The sequence below is a fragment of the Nerophis lumbriciformis genome, linkage group LG04 (genome assembly GCF_033978685.3).
Source record: "Nerophis lumbriciformis linkage group LG04, RoL_Nlum_v2.1, whole genome shotgun sequence".
Lineage (NCBI taxonomy): Eukaryota > Metazoa > Chordata > Actinopteri > Syngnathiformes > Syngnathidae > Nerophis > Nerophis lumbriciformis.
Window position 1 is genome coordinate 56140001 of NC_084551.2, and position 9353 is coordinate 56149353.

Here is a 9353-nt window from a genome sequence, read left to right on the forward strand (position 1 = left end):
ACCACCGCGCCCACCGCACGACACCCCGCTTCGTCCGCCTTCGCCGCGGCCGGCGTCACGCGCAGCAGGTAAGCAGCTTACCTGCCCGCCACCCCCGTGGCCGGGGGCTCGTAACAGGGGTCACTCCGCGCGCAGTGCGCTCACGAAAGGGGTGGGGCAAGCAGAACTGGTGCTGGGGATGAACCGAATGCCGGGTTAAGGCGCCCGATGCCGACGCTCATCAGACCCCAGAAAAGGTGTTGGTTGATATAGACAGCAGGACGGTGGCCATGGAAGTCGGAACCCGCTAAGGAGTGTGTAACAACCCACCTGCCGAATCAACTAGCCCTGAAAATGGATGGCGCTGGAGCGTCGGGCCCATACCCGGCCGTCGCCGGTGTCGCGGTGCGCGCTGAAGCCTCGGGCGCGAGCCCGGGTGGAGCCGCCGCAGGTGCGAGGGGCATCGCACCTCCACGCGCTTGGAGGTGCGCTCAGCGCGGCTCCCAGATGATTGCTGCGATGGATCAGTCTCCTTTCTTTAACAGGCAAAAGCTTTATAACCTCACTAATGCCTTGCATCGTCTATATTAGATATATAACAACGGGCGGGTGCGGTGTTGATTAAATGTTAATTCGGGTGGATGCGGATGGTTGACGACTTTTGTCATGCGGTTGCGGATTAAATAATTGCCTATCCGCGCATCTCTAATACATACATACATACACACACACACACACACACACACACACATATATATATATATATATATATATATATATATATATATATATATATATATATATATATATATATATATATATATAATGTGTGTGTATATGTATATATATATATATATATATATGTATGAATATATGTGTGTGTATGTATATATATATATATATATATATATATATATATATACACACACACACACACACACACACACACACACACACACACACACACACACACACACACACACACACACACACACACACACACACACACACACACACACACACACATATATATATATCCTAATTTATATTGCAGTTTTACTTCTACTTTTTGCATCCATTAATGCATTTTATTCTTACTTATTATTTGATTTTTTTTTTTTAATGCAACAGTTTTTTAGGTGAGGGAAAATTGAAACTACCGTATCTCAAATTTCGGACTAATTTGCTACACTTTGAACCCAGCGGCTTATAAAACGGAAGGCAAGAACACTGAGAAGGTGTTTTATTGTGTGTGCTATGGCGCTATCTTTTGATCGAATTTGATCAGTGCAGGTCCTGCAGTGTCCTTCCACTTGGTGTTTTCGACTAACCGGAAGTAGAATTGGTGTTCCGTCTTCTACCCGTCCATAGCGTTTCTACTCGTATGGATTCTTCATCATCTCAAGAAATATTAGTACGTTTTATAATTTAACTTAAACAATTCATACTTACTAAACTGTCCCATGTGTGATGTCAGTAGAAGTGTTTGCACGCATATTTGCACATTTGTACAATGAATGGCATTCTTTTTGTATTGTTTCAGTTTCACAAATTCCACAGTAAATTCACCAAAATGTCACTGTGGAGTTATTGAGTCTGTTTAGCTGATGGAAGAGCTACCTTCCGCACCTAGTGGGTCCATGATGATGACTTCTGTTTTGTTTGATCAGCCGTTTTACTGCCGTGTCACAAACACAGTTTGGAAACGATTAAGTAAATAAACATTTACCGAATCTTTCTGTGTAAATAACTCATTTCGCAACATATACACCTGTAGCTTAGAGTCTGGTACGGCTAATATATGGAACATATTTTTTCTTCTTCTAAAATTTAGTGGGTGCGGCTTGTATATGCTCTACAGTCCGGAAAACACAAAGTTATGTCACAGCCAAAGCATGGATATATGGCACCGCCTTATGGAACGTTTACAATGAAAACACAACAAAATATGAAGTTATAGCCAATATTTCAGAATAATTCCCACCAATAGATTAATATTTGTGTCAATTTAATGATTCTGATCAACATTTGATTTTATAAGTGATACGAGTGATTGTTTACTTGATGTAAAAAAAACTGTTAAAAAAACCAACTATAATAACGAGCTAGTCTTTTCAACGGCTCTATGAAAGCAACATCTTAAGAACCGACTACCTTCAAAGAACCATAAATCACATCTCTGCCAAGGTTGGACTATTTACTGATGCTACACGTACTTCTCTGAAGTATTGTGCGGTAGTGGAGTGTTTTTCAACCTTCAGCCAAGGCGCAATTTTTCCATTGAAAAAATCCGGAGGCAAACCGCCAGCAGAAATCATTAAAAATTCAACTCAGTAGACAATAAAAAGTTGTCGCAATTGTTGGATATGAATTTAAACCATAACCAATCATGCATGTCTTGTCTCAAAGTAGGTCTACTGTCACATCACACCATGTCTTATTTTGAATTTTTAGCTGTTTTCCCGTGAGTAGTGTTTTAGTTCTTGTCTTGCGCTGCTATTTTGGTGGCTTTTCCTGTTTCAAGTCTTCCTTTGAGCACTATTTCCCCGTACTTGCTTTGTTTTAGCAATCAAGAATAATTACGTTGTTGCTATCTTTTTTTGTGTGGACATTGTTGTCATGTCAGGTACGGACGTACTTTGTGGACGCCATCTCTGCTCCACACCGCGCTGTAAGTTTTTGCTGTCGTCCAGCATTCTGTTTTTGTTTACTTTGTAGCCAGTTCAGTTTTAGTTGTGCCCTAAGCTTTAATGCCTTTTCTTAGGGGCACTTGCCTTTTGTTTATTTTTGGTTTTAAACATTAGATACCTTTTTACCTACACGCCGCCTCCCGCTGTCGCCTGCATATTGTGATCACGACAAACCATCGTCGTCTCACAGGACGTGTTCCCGACATCTACAAAGCCATTACCTACCGGCTGCCACCTACTGATATGGTATGGTATAACATGGATACTCTGCCGAGCTCTAGACAGCACAGACACTCAACAACAGCACATTATTTGCAGATTATAATTACTGGTTTGCAAAAAATATTTTTAAACCAAATAGGTGAAATGACATAATCTTCCACGGCAAACAAGACTGTATCTCACGGCACACTAGACTCTCGCCAGATCCTTGTAGTTCGCTGAGCTCCACACATGGATCTGGGACTTTTCAAGAGGAGATGTACTTCAGAAGGCGGGGCCTTGTAAAAAAAAAAAATTATTGTATGTGATTGGATAAACCACTTGTTCATTATCTTGATTAACGTGCTACTTCAACCATTTACATCGGAATCAACCCGTGACGCTGATGAGAGCGACGCTGGGAAATCCAAAACAGAACAGCCGACATATTGGATAACGACAGAGCGAAAAGTTAGAGAACTTTTACTGAAACAACGTAGCAATGTCAGTAGACGGTCGACGTCGTTTGTGCAAAGAAAATATGTCAGCACACCCACATATGCGGTCCTCTCCAAGGTTTCTCATAGTCATTCACACCGACGTCCCATTGGGGTTGTGAGTTTTTCCTTGCCCTTATGTGGGCTCTGTACCACAGATGTCGTTGTGGCTTGTGCAGCCCTTTGAGACACTCGGGATTTAGGGCTATATAAATAAACATTGATTGATTGATTTTTCACTAAAGAAGGGTACGGTGAATGCGCATATGAGACTGGTGGGGTTCGGTACCTCCAACAAGGTTAAGAACCACTGCTCTCGAAAGAGGTTCCGCAGCCTCCGAAGCAGAACCTCCCGGTTCTATAACAGCTTCTTTCCTCAGGCCTTAAGACTCTTGAACGCATCATAAAAATCCCCTCAACTCCCCCCAAAATGGATTAACTCGCTGGAATAAAAAAAAAGACAATAAACGTGGACGCATGTGAAAAAGTGCAATATATTTATCTGTACAGTAACCTATTTATTTATTTATATATGCACCTTATTGCTTTTTTATCCTGCAATACCATGAGCTAATTAAATGAAATTGCGTTCTTATCTGTACTGCAAAGTTCAAATTTGAATGACAATAAAAAGGAAGTCTAAGTCTAACAATGTCCATTTCTCAGATATAATTGTTGATGACTGAAGTATGCTGATAGCAACCCAACCTAACCCCCGCGCCCTAACCCCCTCCACATCCCACCCCCCGGATTGCAAATAATGTAAATAATTGAAAGTATATACTGTTGATGATTAACTTGTGTGATGACTGTATTATGCTGATAGTATATATTTGTACCACAAATTGATTAACGTGGACCCCGACTTAAGCAAGTAGAAAAACTTATTGGGGTGTTACCATTTAGTGGTCAATTGTACGGAATATGTACTGTACAATCTACTAATAAAAGTTTCAATCAATCAATCAATCAAAGCCTTGAAGCCCAGACCCTTGTGTGGAGCTCAGCAAACTACAAGGATCTGGCGAGAGTCAGGTTAGTGTGCCGCGCGCGGCACAGTGGTTGAAAAACACTGCTGGAGTGAACAAAAAAAACAGGGTTAAATGTACGTCCAACTTGTTTTGATCCAATGTCGGCAAGACCCAAGTGTTCGCACAGACTTTGTTGACGTAGTACACTTAACATTAGGGATGATGTTCGTTAAGAAATTATCGAGTTCGAGCCCATTATCGAATCCTCTTATCGACCCGATTCCTTATCGAATCCAGATAGGTTGTTGTGTGTGCACTGAGTTCCAAAAGCTGTAGATGTCATATGACTGTGCCGGCACGCTGTTTATATGGAGGAAAGGCGGACGTGACTGAGGACAGCATGCGGCCGTTATAGGGTGAAGGTTTCAGGTGAGAGAGGACGCTAAAGGCACGCCCCCAGTGAGCATATAGTGCTGCTATGTGCGTTGTATATAGAACAAACACATCACCAACATGGACGAGGTGCCGCTCACTTTCGACACACTAGCTGTTGTGCTAGCTTGCTATGCTAATGGAGAACGAGACCGACTTTGAAAATGAGGAGAGGGAATCTGGCGTGTTTGATGGAGAACTTGCCAAGCTGATGAGAACTTTGATGGATTTGTGGATGAGGACTGATAAAAAAAATAATGTGAGTACAGTGATAAATACTTCAATAAAGTACAACCCAACTCAGCTTTGCTCCTGCTGCCTTTTTAAAACAGCGTCTATGCATGCTAGTGTATGTTTTAAGATTGCGTATACGCTGCGCCTTATTAATGCGCTAATACAGAAATAGCACCCGTAACTGCCCCGCGCCTTTTATGGTCGTGAAAATACGGTGTAGTGCCTTTGATAACGGGAACCGGTTCTCAAAAGGGGATTCGAATCCATGGACTCTGTTCTTTTCTTATCGAACAATCGGGAGAACCGGTTTCTAACATAATCCCAACATATCATATATTTATATCACTGATAATTGTTCCGCTAACTTCCAGTTATGCTGTTATTACTGCAGCTGGCTGACAATCAGTCGCTCCATCTGGATGTTTTGTTCTTAATCCTTGTGTAATGTTCATATTGTTGTTACTCAGCCAGCGTTTGGGGGTCTGATAGACCCGTTGCATTTTGTGGCTTTTAATGCCTCACAATCAAACACTTTTATGTTAAAATACTGAACAGATGTTTACCTTATACCAATAAACATATGTTCAGTATTTCAACATAAAAGGGTTTGATTGTGAGGCATTAAAAGCCACAAAATGCAACGGGTCCATCAGACCCACAAACGCTGGCTGAGCAACAACAATATGAACGTTGCACGGAAAATTTCTCTGCCAGTCTCCGCATCCCACAGGGATTCTTCTTTTGTGTTTCTGCACCTGTGGTTCCCACACAAGGTTGCAACATTGTTTGTCAACACTGTCTACTCTCATTTTCTCGCACATTTGACCCTCTGATGTTCTATGTACCTACACTCTGTCCCCCTCCTGTGTGTGTGTGTGTGTGTGTGTGTGTGTGTGTGTGTGTGTGTGTGTGTGTGTGTGTGTGTGTGTGTGTGTGTGTGTGTGTGTGTGTGTGTGGTATATAGAACATCAATTTCCACACTTCTATTAACCCCGGGTCCAGTGGACCCGGACATCTTATATGTAATAGAAATGTGTAGGGGGGGGTGTATGGTGTGTGGTCATTAAATATGTATTCTGATATATGTTCTCACAGAAAATGAGCCAAAGTCAGTGAGTCTCAGTTTGAAAAATTAATTAATTGGATCATTTTTCTTTTAATAAAAAAATAAAAACAGGTCCCACAGACCCGAACACCACACAAGGGTTAAGCTAGCGTATGTTTAACCATGCCTGGGCCCAGAAATACGCTGCGCCTTATTTATGCGCTAAATACAGAAATAGCACCCGTAAATTGACACGGCGCTTTTTAATACGGTGCACCCTATGGTCGGGAAAATACGGTGTAGTGCCTTCGATAACGGGAACCGGTCCTCAAAAGTGGATTCGAATCCATGGACTCTGTTCTTTTCTAATCGAACAATCGGGAGAACCGGTTTCGAACATCATCCCTACCTAACATACATCTATATCGCTGATAATTGTTCCGTTAAATTCCAGTTATGCTGTTATTACTGCAGCTGGCTGACAATCAGTCGCTCAATCTGGATGTTTTGTTCTTAATCTTTGTGTAATGTTCATATTGTTGTTACTCAGCCAGCGTTTGGGGGTCTGATAGACCCGTTGCATTTTGTGGCTTTTAATGCCTCACAATCAAACACTTTTATGTTAAAATACTGAACATATGTTTATTGGTATAAGGTAAACATCTGTTCAGTATTTTAACATAAAAATGTTTGATTGTGAGGCATTAAAAGCCACAAAATGCAACGGGTCCATCAGACCTACAAACGCTGGCTGAGTAACAACAATATGAACGTTGCACGGAAAATTTATCTGCCGGTTTCCGCATCCCACAGGGATTCTTCTTTTGTGTTTCTGCACCTGCGGTTCCCACACAAGGTTGCAACATTGTTTGTCAACACTGTCTGCTCTCATTTTCTCGCACATTTTACCCTCTGATGTTCTGTGTACCTACACTCTGTCCTCCTCCTGTCTAGGCCTGCTGTGTGTATGTGTGTGTGTGTGTGTGTGTGTGTGTGTGTGTGTGTGTGTGTGTGTGTGTGTGTGTGTGTGTGTGTGTGTGTGTGTGTGGTACATAGAACATCAATTTCCACACTTCTATTGTCCAGTGGACCCGGACATCTTATATGTAATAGAAATGTGTAGGGGGGGTGTATGGTGTGTGGTCATTAAATATGTATTCTGATATATGTTCTTCACAGAAAATGAGCCAAAGTCAGTGAGTCTCAGTTTGAAAAATTAATTAATTGAATACTTTTTCTTTTAATAAAAAATAAAAACGGTCCCACAGACCCGAACACCACACAAGGGTTAAGCTAGCGTATGGTTAACCATGCCTAGGCCCAGAAATACGCTGCGCCTTATTTATGCGCTAAATACAGAAATAGCACCCGTAACTGACACAGCGCCTTTTAATACGACGCGTCCTATGGTCGCGAAAATACGGCGCAGTGCCTTTGTTAACGGGAACCGGTTCTCAAAAGAGGATTCGAATCCATGGACTTGGTTCTTTTCTTATCGAACAATCGGGAGAACCGGTTTCTAGCATCATCCCTACCTAACATACATCTATATCGTTGATAATTGTTCCGTTAACTTACAGTTATGCTGTTATTACTGCAGCTGGCTGACAATCAGTCGCTCCATTTGGATGTTTTGTTCTTAAAAGAAGGAATTTAAAAAATGTGTGCAAATTTGGCGTGTAAATCCCTCGTCAAAAAACAACCCGTCCCATGTACAATATTCCACTTCTGAACTCAAAAAGCCCAACCTGTCTGCACTCCAACCACTCACTTTGCTACTTTTTGTACTTGCTCACCTCTGTCAATTCTTACCATTTCCTCCGATCGATCCGATGGATGGAGCGTATGCAGATTCCCCCGACCGATGATTGACAAAGACGCTTTCGATGATCATTTTCCGTGAAAATCAACACACACACTTACACACACTTACACACACAAAAAACTGCAAAAGAGAGGCAGAGAAATGACAAATGAGAAGACTAGCATGGTCCTGGCTGCACAATGTAAACATCAACAACACCCGCCACTGAACAACGGAGGCACTTCAGGGAGGAGTTTTCAAGTGGGAGCAGATCATTAAAAAGCGGGTATTAACATGTGGATGTTTATTATTATTTATACCGACCGCACATTTTTCCCCAAGCATCCTCTTTTTGACGTGTTCAGCCGAGTGTGGCTAATCATGCATGCTAACATTAGCCGTCTTCCCCTAAGCTACATAGAAACTCACTTGCTACGGTGCTAACGTTAGCTTCGTACTTAGCATGACTTAAGTAGAAGAAATAAAAAAATTGGCCTTACCTTGGCGTCGGCGGCGTCGGGGAAGAGTTCGCGGACGAGCGGGGCCTGTCACGCCTTCCTCGGGGTTAGCTGTTAGCCAGAAGCTAAGTAGCTACCGCCTCACCCCCGTCGCTGCGTGCTGTTTTCCAGGGGTTAGCCGGAGCCATTTTTTGGGGCGCTATAAGTGCGCCCGCCGCTCCCAGACAATAAACACGGACGGATACCGCCGTCGTTCTTCCTTCTACCACCCCCGAGCACGACGGCAGCAACACCGGCGGTAAATGTTGGCAATAATGGTGGGCGCTAATAAATTTGGGGTTAAAAAAAAAAAAAGAGTGACGTGTGCGCCCCAAACATCGCTTCTTTCCGGCCCTGGGAATGTTTCCGGGCACTATGCTCGCTGCTAATATGCCAAAGCGGGGCGTTTTATTCATTTATTCATCTCCAAATATACACCCGAGCAACTGTGATATTTTCGCGATGGACAAAAATAACGCCATTGAGAGGGGAAATATGCGTTCATTTTGTGTCAGGCAATGTACGGGGCGTACTAACACGACGACGACTTAGAAATGCATGTTTCCACTACACGGGGGTGCCAAACTCGTTTTTATTGAGGTTATAACAACAAATAATGTATGAATTTGTATTTCCATTTTATAATTATATTTTATTTACGTACAAACCCCGTTTCCATATGAGTTGGGAAATTGTGTTCAATGTAAATATAAACAGAATACAATGATTTGCAAATCCTTTTCAACCCATATTCAATTGAATGCACTACAAAGACAAGATATTTGATGTTTAAACTCATAAACTTTATTTTTTTTTGCAAATAATAAATAACTTAAAATTTCATGGCTGCAACACGTGCCAAAGTATTTGGGAAAGGGCATGTTCACCACTGTGTTACATGGCCTTTCCTTTTAACAACACTCAGTAAATGTTTGGGAACTGAGGAGACACATTTTTTAAGCTTCTCAGGTGGAATTCTTTCCCATTCTTGCTTGATGTACAG

General features: G+C 42.1%; 1 protein-coding gene across 1 annotated transcript in view; it reads right to left on the bottom strand.

Moving 5' to 3' along the window:
- LOC133604424 (uncharacterized) overlaps positions 1 to 8840 on the bottom strand; it is a 24819-nt gene extending 15979 nt beyond the window's left edge. The window contains exons 1-2 of the mRNA XM_061957656.2: positions 8354 to 8840; positions 7862 to 7994 (exon numbers count right to left, since the gene is read on the bottom strand). The gene's annotated coding sequence lies outside the window, so the exon portion shown is untranslated. The remainder of the gene's footprint in view (positions 1 to 7861; positions 7995 to 8353) is intronic.
- Positions 8841 to 9353: the final 513 nt, after the last annotated feature.